Source organism: Apium graveolens, chromosome 9 (assembly GCF_009905375.1).
Source record: "Apium graveolens cultivar Ventura chromosome 9, ASM990537v1, whole genome shotgun sequence".
In the NCBI taxonomy this organism is placed as follows: Eukaryota; Viridiplantae; Streptophyta; class Magnoliopsida; order Apiales; family Apiaceae; genus Apium; species Apium graveolens.
Genome location: NC_133655.1, coordinates 167,039,464 through 167,050,407, shown reverse-complemented (window position 1 = coordinate 167,050,407; position 10,944 = coordinate 167,039,464). Strand labels below are relative to the sequence as shown.

The 10,944-nt window shown below is 31.4% G+C and overlaps 1 non-coding gene across 1 annotated transcript; it reads right to left on the bottom strand.

Annotated features, from left to right (window-relative positions):
• Positions 1-9,026: 9,026 nt before the first annotated feature.
• LOC141688661 (small nucleolar RNA R71) lies at positions 9,027-9,133 on the bottom strand. The gene has a single exon (XR_012562094.1). It is a non-coding gene; the product is annotated as a small nucleolar RNA R71 (small nucleolar RNA).
• Between the last annotated feature and the right edge of the window lie 1,811 nt (positions 9,134-10,944).

Genomic DNA, 10,944 nt, shown 5'->3' with positions numbered 1-10,944 from the left:
CTTTCATAAATCATATATATAAGTTAAGATTCTCTATCTTGATGTTCTGTGTACTGGTCTTCTTCTTCTTGTTCTGTTTTATTTACTACTTTCCCTTCAATTTCTTACCAACTATTCCCACCTTACCATTAGTTGTAATAAAATGCATAGTATCCGTTTGTGTCCAAAGTAATATACATAAAATTTCACATTTTACGTGGTATTCTTCTTAGTTACTCCCTCCGTCCCTCCCTTCGTCGATCCCGGCCAAATTCAAAGAATCCGGCGAACAAAGTCCGGCCAACAGTCGAATCGCCTCAATTCTAAACCAAACTTCATGATTTTGATATCAAAATGATGTTCAGAAGGAGTACAATCTATTTACATGATCCTAATCAACCACAACAATCCGTATAACTCAAGAAATCGAAAATAAAAAATCAAAAACCCGAGAACTCGGGTTCATCGATTTAGCATACCAAAAATTACGAAAAATACATAAATAGCATCCTCAGATCATCTTAATGCTTATTCTAACAACTAAATCATTCAACAATCCATAGAAATCAAACCCCCAATTATATCCCTAACGGTTAAAAACAAACATATTTCGGAAAATTACCTCAAGAATGTATGAGCGAGAGAGAGAGAAAGAGAACAAAGCTGCTTGATTAAGGAAGATATCAGGAGCTGTTTGATTTCGCTGAAATCGCTTTTGATCGCCGGTGTTTTGTGTTTGTTTCTGGGTTGGGGCGGGTATAATGGTAGTTTCCGCGTGTGTCTGTGTTCAAAAGACGACTACCGCAATGTTTCATTGCGCTACCGCAATGATTCATTGCGGTAGTAGGTTTATGTTTATTTAAAATTCGAATTAATATTTAATATTATTAATATTTTCAAATATTCAAATATTTTAATTTATTACTAAAAATATTGAATAATTAAAATATTTAAATATCAAAATATTTTTCTTTATTATTTTAATATATATTATTAAATATTTAAATATATTAATTTCATTTTAATGTTTCAATACTTTTAAAATATTGAATATTAAATATTAAATATAATATTTAATATTATTATAAAATATTTTATAATATTTTTTAAATATTATATTTTTAATCAGAAATATTAAGAATAATATCTTATTAAATTAATATTTATGTAGTTAAAAAAACATTGATAAATGAATTAACATAAGAAAAGGGTAAAAAAGGGAATGGAGTATGTGGGCCACTCCCGCAATGTTTCATTGCGCCCTCGCAATGAAACATAGCGGCAATAGCGGATCCTAGCCATTCGTTTTTTATTTCAATGGTCTTTGTTTGTTGGATAGAGTCCCTATCCAACTATGGCTGTGGATAGGGACCCTATCCTAAATAACTTGTAAGTTATTCTATTCATATAACTTATATATGACATATTTAAATTTTAAATTATAAATTATATTTTTAAAAAAATTCCAAACGGGCCCATTCTGTTATCGTTTTCATTCATTTGTGTTATTGCTCCTTGACGCATGCTATGCAGGAAGGTAATAGGAGCAAAAGAGGGAAACAGGAAGGTGATAGGAGCAAAAGAGGGAAATCTAAGCATTTTCAATGGAGGAACTACTATGATTTAAACGTGTACTTTTGTACAAAATCTGTTTTTCTGTTCAGCTCGTAATACTTTATCTATATGATCCTGTCACTAGGAGCATCTCCAATAAATATTGCTGACAAAGTTGTCAAACCATATTTTTTAATTATCTCTCACTGACAAAGTTGCCAAACCATATTTTTTAATTATCTCTCACTGACAAAGTTGCCAAACCATATTTTTTAATTATCTCTCACATCCATGTCACTCTTGACAACATTTATTAAAATTTTGCTCTAATAGTTAAGCAACTTTAAAGGTTGTCCATTATGGTCCCTCTATATTAATTTTATATTTAGTTTAATATAAAAGTGGGTTGAGTAATATATATTTTAGATGTTTTTTACGACTTTTTGCTAATTTAGAAAGTTGTCAAGGGGTTGTTAAGTTTTGTCAATCTTGGTAGGCAACCTCCCAACTCCAATAGGTAGGCAACCAAGGGTGCCATGACACATAAGTTTGGCAACCTTCGTGGCAACCCTTATCGGAGATGATCTAAAATTTTGACTGATTTTTATTAGGTATGTGGACTGCTTCCGTTTGGGCTGGCTAATGGGTGTTGATGTTGATTTCTTTGATTCGCCGCCCGTAGAAAAAATACATTTTAACAAAAATTTGGTAAGCGTTTTGAATGATATTTTTTGAGTATTCGGCGCCCAGGTAAATATAGGTAAATATACGGAGTACGGTCATTTTCATATATATGGTGAATAGAATTGAAAACAATCTTCAGTTGTTGTTGTTGTTGCAGCTTGTGCAACCAACTAACTGCACTAGAGCTCAGTTGTTGTTGTAGTCAAACAAGTGCTTACTTATTGTGTGTGGTCTCCAGATTCGGAGTTTAGAAATGCTGAGATCCAGGTTTCAATCTTTGGCAGCCTGGTGCATTCTATTTCTACCACAACAAAACGGGACTCAAAGCCACCCCTCTCCATCAAAATCGGATATTGCTGGGATATCTTTTAGACTCTCAATAACTAATTGTTGATTAATCGGTGATTTACTTATAATCTGAGAATTAATCCAAAACAATTTTATTTTAATAAATTTGATTAAAAATTAGTTTGATACCGATCGGGATCCTACTTCGATACCTTGAAATTCAAAGTTTAAATGCAAAGAATGGCATACATTTTCTTTGATACTCTTTGCAATTATAATATTACAGTTTATGAGTCAACTTTTATAAAAACCACGTTTTTATTGGATTTCACGAACACCACCTATATATTTTACAATCAAAACATTAGGAAATATATTATTCTGTGATATATGTTTTATGAATATCAATAATTTATTAAAATTGTTGAAAATCATTTAAGTTTAATAAGTATAATGTATATGTTCTGCAATTTGAACAAATGTTCTGCAAACTAAATATTTTTTGTAAAATAAAGTATTTTGTAATGTTACATTTTTTGTAGAATATAATTCACAAAATAATACATTTTGCAATATTTTTATCCAATATTTTAGTTGAAGAATATAAATGGTGTCTCCAACAAAAATGTGGTCTTCATAGGATTTTACTCTAGAGTTTATTGTTACTCTATCCGTCCCAAAATACAAGTACCTTTGACTTTTTATGTGTATTTTAAAGTATATAAAAATCATAATTCCGCATACTTTTTTCTAATTTTTCTTTTCTTGAATTAAAATTTAATATGTATATTTTTATTTACAAAAAAAAAATTTGAAAAATAATTTATGAAACTATTATTTTTATTCACCATAAAATATACGTAAAAAGTCAAAGATATTTCTATTTTGGGACGGAGATAGTACAATTATATCTTAAATTTTACAAATACAGTCTTTTACTCAAGATTTCACACGAAGGTGAAGGATCGGCGTTGGAAAGTGATTTGAAGAAAGCTTACACGTATGTGGGACCAGATTTACAGTTGGTGCTGTGTATTCCAACATGAGAATTGAGAACATCAAATTTGTTATAATATCGCTTTGGTCATAATTCATAAACACAACTTGGTAGTTGATCCAATTTATTTTTGCAATTGTAGTAAATCTTTTTCCCCTCCCAGAGAAGGGATCAGAAAGAAGGAACCAGAGACAAGTTATTTTTCAGAGATTATATAATTGATGTATATAATTGATGTTTCAAAAGATATAGATTTTAGGATAAACTTGAATTAAATCATATGTCAATTTAGTTTCTCGTTTACTTTACAAATTAAAATTATAAGATCAAATTTATGTTACTTAAATTTTACATACTAACTTTATACCTGGCCGTGATGACTTAATAGCATTTTTAATTTATTCAATTTTTAATATTTTATTTTTTTTTCTAAAAATACTATGTTTTATAAATTTATTATTATAATTTAACTGAAATAATCCTACTTTTTTAAAATAATTATTTTTTTTTCAAAATATATTTATGTGATAATTATTTTTTTTCTAAATTATATTCTACAAATAATTAGAGTAACAAATTTTTAGTATTTCATTTTTTCTATTAAATTTATTTCAAAATATTAAATTATACATAATATATTCAAACATGTCAAATACTATATTCATTCCTTTACACTTTGTTCTTTTCCTTATTTCCTTTTGTCTTCTTTTTTTGCGCAGGTTGTATTATTCCACTTAGTGTATATGTTATGAATAAATGTGTAAAAAATATTATTTTAACTAAATTATTAAATTTATGTAACATATATATTAAAATTAATTTAATTTCTTTCTTGTCTGTATTTTTCACATTATAAATTTTTGAAGAGAATATTCTAATCATATCATTAATATATTTTACATAGTTATTTCTCTTTTATTTATATATTTTCTTTTTTTAATTTTGTGGAGTTTGATCAAAAATTTGAAAGTTATTTTATACATAATATATTCAAATATGTCAAATACTATATTCATTCCTTTACACTTTTTCCTTTTCTTTATTTTCTTTTTGTCTATTGTTTTTGCACTTGTAGGTTGTATTATTCCACTTACTATATGTGTTATGTTTAACCGTGTAAAAATCATTACTTAAACTAAATTATTGAATTTATGTAACATATGTATTAAAATTTATTTAATTTCTTCTTTGTATTTTTCACATTATAAGTTTTTAAAGAGAATATTCTAATCATATCACGTAATATATTTTACATAGTTGTTTCTCTTTTATTTATATATATTTTTTCTTAATTTTGTGGAGCTTGATCAAAAATTGGAAAGTTGTTTGCATTTGTATCTTGACGTGTATGTAACAATATTTTATAATTTTGCGGTTCTAGTAAAGATTTTAGAAAAATATTTTATATTTTAATGTCATAGTGTGTTTAAATATATATTATTAAATTTATATTTTAATTTTGAATTGTAATAAAAAAAATTATTATTAATTATTTTATTTCATTTCTGGTTTTTATAATTTATACGATTCATTTAATTTTAATTTTTTAAAAGATAATCCATAATTTTTTTTTATTTTTACAAAATGAAACAAAACACGTGTCATACCTAAATATAATATAAAGGTGTTTCTTACTTTAAAATTATTTTATAAGAGGTACTCCCTCTATTTTTTATTATATGACGTTTAATTTTTGTGTACACACTTTTAAGTGCTTTGACCACATAGTTAGAATAATAATTTTTAATTTTTTTTTGTGAATAAAAATATATAACTAAAACTTTAATTTAGAAAAAAAATTGAAAAATATTATTTTATCTATGCGGTCAAAAAACTTAGAATTGCGTGCAAAAACGACATATAAAATAAAACGGAGGGAGTATCAGGTATGTAGAGTGTAATACATATACTTGTTTTTCCAACTGATCCGCTCATAAAGTTTATCCTTTTTTTTCAAGTAAATTACTTATTTATCCATGACGACCAAACCATACCATTTTATCTCCTTTACTCCAATTATATATAGGATATAATTATTTTTTTAACATTATTTTTTTAACATTGTATATGTTCAAATACCTTCACTTAAAGGTAAGTTTTGTATGCATAAAATACGGGACATAATATTAACTCGAAACTATCACGCATACTATTTCATATGTTATGCAGTCTTTACATAAATAATTTTTATGCTTTCAAGATAGGGACATGGTTGGCATGGTTGCATAAATTTTATGCTGTCCCAACCCCCCGCTTGATTTAAGCAGGTTATATATTTGATTTGATTTGGTTTATTTAAATTTTTGGTGTATAGATTTTCATAAAATTTTGGAAAATAATTATCGACAAAAATGTATTTAAAAATGGACTATTATGTGCTTTAAACAAATATGTAACATTAAAATAATTTTTTATTTATTTATGTTGGTGTTAAGAAGAACTAGCATTTTATCTGTACTACGCACCGAACCGCCAGTTCATAATATATATAGTCTTATAATTAAATATTAGTAAAATTTAAAATTTGAATACAAAATTATGCATTTCTCCTTTGTATAAACTGCATCATTAATACCTAAATTCAAGTACGTAAATTATAAAAGATGTCATTATATGATAAAGCTGTATAATTTTATATTTATCAGGTAAATTAGTTATTTTTATCATTTCTTAGATAGAATTTGCAAAATTGGCATATTTATGCATTAAAACTAATAAAAAAGGTACACTCTTGAAAGTAATCACAATTACTTTTTTTTATACTACTCTTAAATTGGCATATTCTCTTTATTCACACAGTCGAAGTAACAATAGGTTTTTTTACAGATAATAAGGACGCTTGTTATATATATTTTATATGATTTTGTTCCTCATATTTATTATAATTTGTATTTAATTGGATTTTTATTAAATAATTTTTAATAATTTATTTTAGAAAGTAAGGAATCCTAAACTTGGAAGGATTAGGAAATAAAAAGCTGATTTTGGAGATTTATTAGAAGTAAATTTAGATTTGTTGAAAATTTCCTAAGGTCTACTTTCGGATTCTTATTCTCTTTAATTTATTGAGTTTAAATTAACTCTTGATGTTAATTTATAAATTAGTGAAAGAAAGAACAAAATAATATTCTAAGATATTTATATGGAAATGGATAACTATAGATCATATGGGTGAAAACCCAAAATACCCACAATTTGGAGAGATTTACCCAAAATGCCTATTGACGGGATTTTTCACCCAAAATACCCACTAATACGCACGTGGGGATGCATATTCAGTTTTTAAAAAGTTAACAAAGGACGCATTTTCAACATGCGTATTCACATTTTGTTTTAACATGCGTATTCTTTGTAAAAGGAAAAGTGAATACGCATGTTCAACATGCGTAATTTTTATTAAATTTTAGAAGGTTGAATACGCATCCCTTAGATGCGTATTCTGTGAATATTTTGGGCGGTTCGTGTTGAGTGGCATTTATGTCACTTTATAACGCTCTGTAAAGTTTTGAATTGGTGTTTTATACTCAAGTTGTTGGTGTTTTAACGTGTTTTGTAGTGTTTTTGCATTTCAGGCATTTAACAGGAATTCAGGTGAATTGGCATTGTTTTAATGCTAATATGGTGTTAGGATGGTGTCTAGAATAAAAGCTCGTGAAAAGACCAGCTCAAACCAACAAGAAAAGAAGAATTCAGAATTTTTTCAGAGAGTCAGCGCGCCTGCGCCAGGAGTGCATAGATGAAGCGCGCGGCCGCGCGCGCTGGGTCGAATTCAAAGACTCCTGTTTCTACTCTGATTTTAATCCAGAAGACTTCTAATCTGCATGGGCTGCTATATAAATATAACCTAAGGTCATTTTTCATTACAAGACGTACCAGAGCTTAAGGAGAAGGCATAAGAAGACCGTAGAGCACAATTCAACCAAGGCGAAGAAGATCTAATTTATTCTTGTGATTCTTTGTTTTAAGTTATAACTTTGGATGCTAGTTTTTTTATTCGTGAACCTGTACTCTTGTTTCGAACTTGGTTTATTATTTATTCAGTATACAGACTATGTTTATTATACCATACTTTCATCGAAACCCACGTTGATGATGAGTCCGATTATGAGCTAATTGTTATCGTGGGGTTCTAGCGGATTTACTTATGAATTTTTTAGTTAATTTGTTTCGATACCTTAGTGTGTGGTGATTGTATCATAACCTAGTATTGATTGGGCGTATTCGACTTATGAGCGTCGCGAACTTATAAGATAGCGTGTTAATCTCTAATGAAGCGAAAGTGAATTTTGGGGTGCAGAACTTGTCATGCTAGCATAGGTTCATGTATTTGATATGCATGATTCGTAGGTAATTTTAACCATCTTACTTGCCCTATGTAATCATGATAGATAACTTGCGCATTAAACCATTATGTTGTCAAATTCTATAGACATATAAGGTCTCAATATAATTGGTGTCTATTCAGCTTCTATCTCTTTTGTGGATGTCTGGTAGTATGGTATTCGTACAACGATAAACTAGTTTTGTGTTATCTGATTAGTGTCATCACCATTGCATGCTAAGGTCAAGAACAAAAAGGCTATTGAATGAAGTAGTAATGAAGTTAGAATCCCATGTTTGTGTCATATAGTAATCAATCCTTTTTAATCTCTTAGTTAATGTTCTTTAGTATAATCTCTTAGTTAATAGTAGTTATAAACAACCTCAATTTGTTATTCGTCTTAGCATTGAATAATAAGCATACCGTTGTTGCAAAAGTACATTGATTAAAATTACCTTAAAAGAGTCCACGTGGGAACGAACTAGAAATAATTTTATATTACTTGCGATCACGTATACTTGCGTGAATATTAGCGCGTGTTTTAGCCCTAACAAGTTTTTGGCGCCGCTGCCGGGGACTCGTGGTTAATTTTTAGTTTATGTGTTTGTCATCAGTGGTCGTTAAAGTTCATCGACTCAGACATTGTTACTTACTAATTTTCTTGTCGTGTTTCAGGTACTCTAGCGAGCGTGTATGCATACGCGTTCTCGGTCTTGTAAGAGAACACTGGATCAAGCCGAGGAAGAAGTTATAGTAGAGGAGAAAGTTGAAGTAGAAATTCTAGTTGAGAAGGAAGAAGAGGTTCTTATTGCAATGGGAGAACCATAAGAGAATCCGAATGCTTTGATGGATTACTCCCAACCGAAGATTAATGATATTCAGTCTAGCGTTGTTCGACCAACCATCTCGACTAACACCTTTGAGATCAAGTCGAGCACGATTCAGATGATATAGAACTCAGTTCAGTTTGGGGGTTCTTCGACAGATGACCCCAACATGCACATCAGAGATTTCATCGAGATTTGCGACACTTTCAAGTTCAATGGAGTTTCTGAAGATGCTATTAAGTTGAGGATTTTCCCATTCTCTCTGCGGGATAAAGCAAAGTGTTGGTTACATTCTCTACCACCAGGGTCTATCACCAAATGGGAGGATCTTGCTCAAAAGTTCCTAACTAAATTCTTTCCTATGACGAAGACTGCTGCAATCAGAAACACACTTACTCAATTTGCTCAGCAATTTGGAGAATCTTTATGTGAGGCTTGGGATTGCTATAAGGAGATGCTTAGAAAGTGTCCTCACCATGGGATGCCTAACTGGATGATCATTAACTGCTTTTATAATGGTTTGGGTGCTAATTCTAGACTCATGCTTGATGCAGCATCAGGAGGAGCCATTTGGGCTAAAAGCTACGATGAAGCTTATGAATTGATTGAACTGATGGCTGCTAATGAATACCAGAATCCTACTCAGAGACTATCTCAGGGTAAGGTAGCAGGAATTCTGGAGTTAGATGTAGCTACTGCTATAACTGCTCAGCTTAAGACTTTGACGATGAAGGTGGATTCTTTGGCTAATTATGGAGTTAATCAGAGCACTAGTGTCTGTGAGATTTGTGCTGGTGCCCATGAGACGGAGCAGTGCGCTATTTCTAGCGAATCAGCTCAGTTCGTGAGCAACTTTGAGAGGTCACAACAGCCTGTGCCAACCACCTATCATCCTAACAACCGCAATCATCCAGACTTTAGTTGGAGCAATTCTCAGAATGCGGTTCAACAGCCTTATCAGCGGTATCCAGCAAAGCAGTACAACCCTCCTGGTTTTCAACAACCACAATATGCACCAAGACAACAACTCCAGTTGCAACAGTCTAATGAAAAATTTGAATTGGAGAAGTTGAGGCTCATGTGTAAGAGCTAAGCGGTTTCTATCAAGACCTTGGAAAATCAAATTGGACAAATTGCCAATGCCTTGCTAAATCGTCAACCCGATACACTCTCTAGTGACACTGAAGTGCCAGGAAAGAGGGAAGCTAAGGGGAAGGTAAAGACAATTATATTGAGGTCTGGGAAGGTTGCAAATCCCGAACACTCTCAAGTTTCGGATGAAGAAGCTGTAGCTGAAGAAGAAGTGCAGAAGGAAGCAGAAGTGGAACCAAGGAAGACTACTGTTGAACACACTCCTCCTGAGGGTAATACATGGGAGAAACAGATCTATCCTCCACTTCCCTTTCCTAAGAGGTTGCAGAAGAAAAAGCTGGATAAATTGTTTCAAAAGTTTCTGGAGGTGTTCAAGAAACTTCATATCAATATACCTTTCACTGAAGCTCTTGTACAGATGCCTAGTTATGCGAAGTTTATGAAATATATTCTCTCTCGAAAGGTGAAGCTTGATGACTTAGAGACCGTTGCTCTCACGGAGGAATGCAGTGCTGTGCTACAACAGAAGTTGCCTCGGAAGCTCAAAGATCCTGGGAACTTCACTATTCCTTGCACCATTGGAAAAGTGTCATTTGACAAATGCTTATGTGACTTGGGAGCTAGCATCAATCTGATGCCCTTGTCAATCTTCAAGAAGTTGGACTTACCTGATCCAAAGTCGACTTATATGACCTTGCAGTTAGCCGATCGTTCTATTACATACCCACGAGGCATTGTGGAGGATGTTTTGGTCAAGGTTGATAAACTCATATTTCCTGCTGATTTTATAATTCTTGAGTTCAAGTTGGCAGTTGGATGGACTATAGGAGATATCAAGGGAATCAGCCCTTCTTATTACATGCATAAAATTCTGCTATAGGAAGGTAACAAGCCTACTGTTGAGCAACAGAGACGGCTTAATTCAATCATGAAGAAGTGGTGAAGAAGGGAATTCTCAAGTGGATGGATGCAGGGAACATCTATCCCATTTCTGACAGTTCTTGGGTGAGTCCAGTTCAATGTGTGCCAAAGAAAGGAAGTATCACGGTTGTAGCTAATGAGAAGAATGAGCTCATTCCTACTCGAACAGTCACGGGGTGGAGAGCTTGCATGGACTACAGAAAGCTGAATAAATCCACGAGAAAGGATCACTTCCCTCTGCCTTTTATTGATCAGATGCTTGACAGACTGGCTGGGCATGA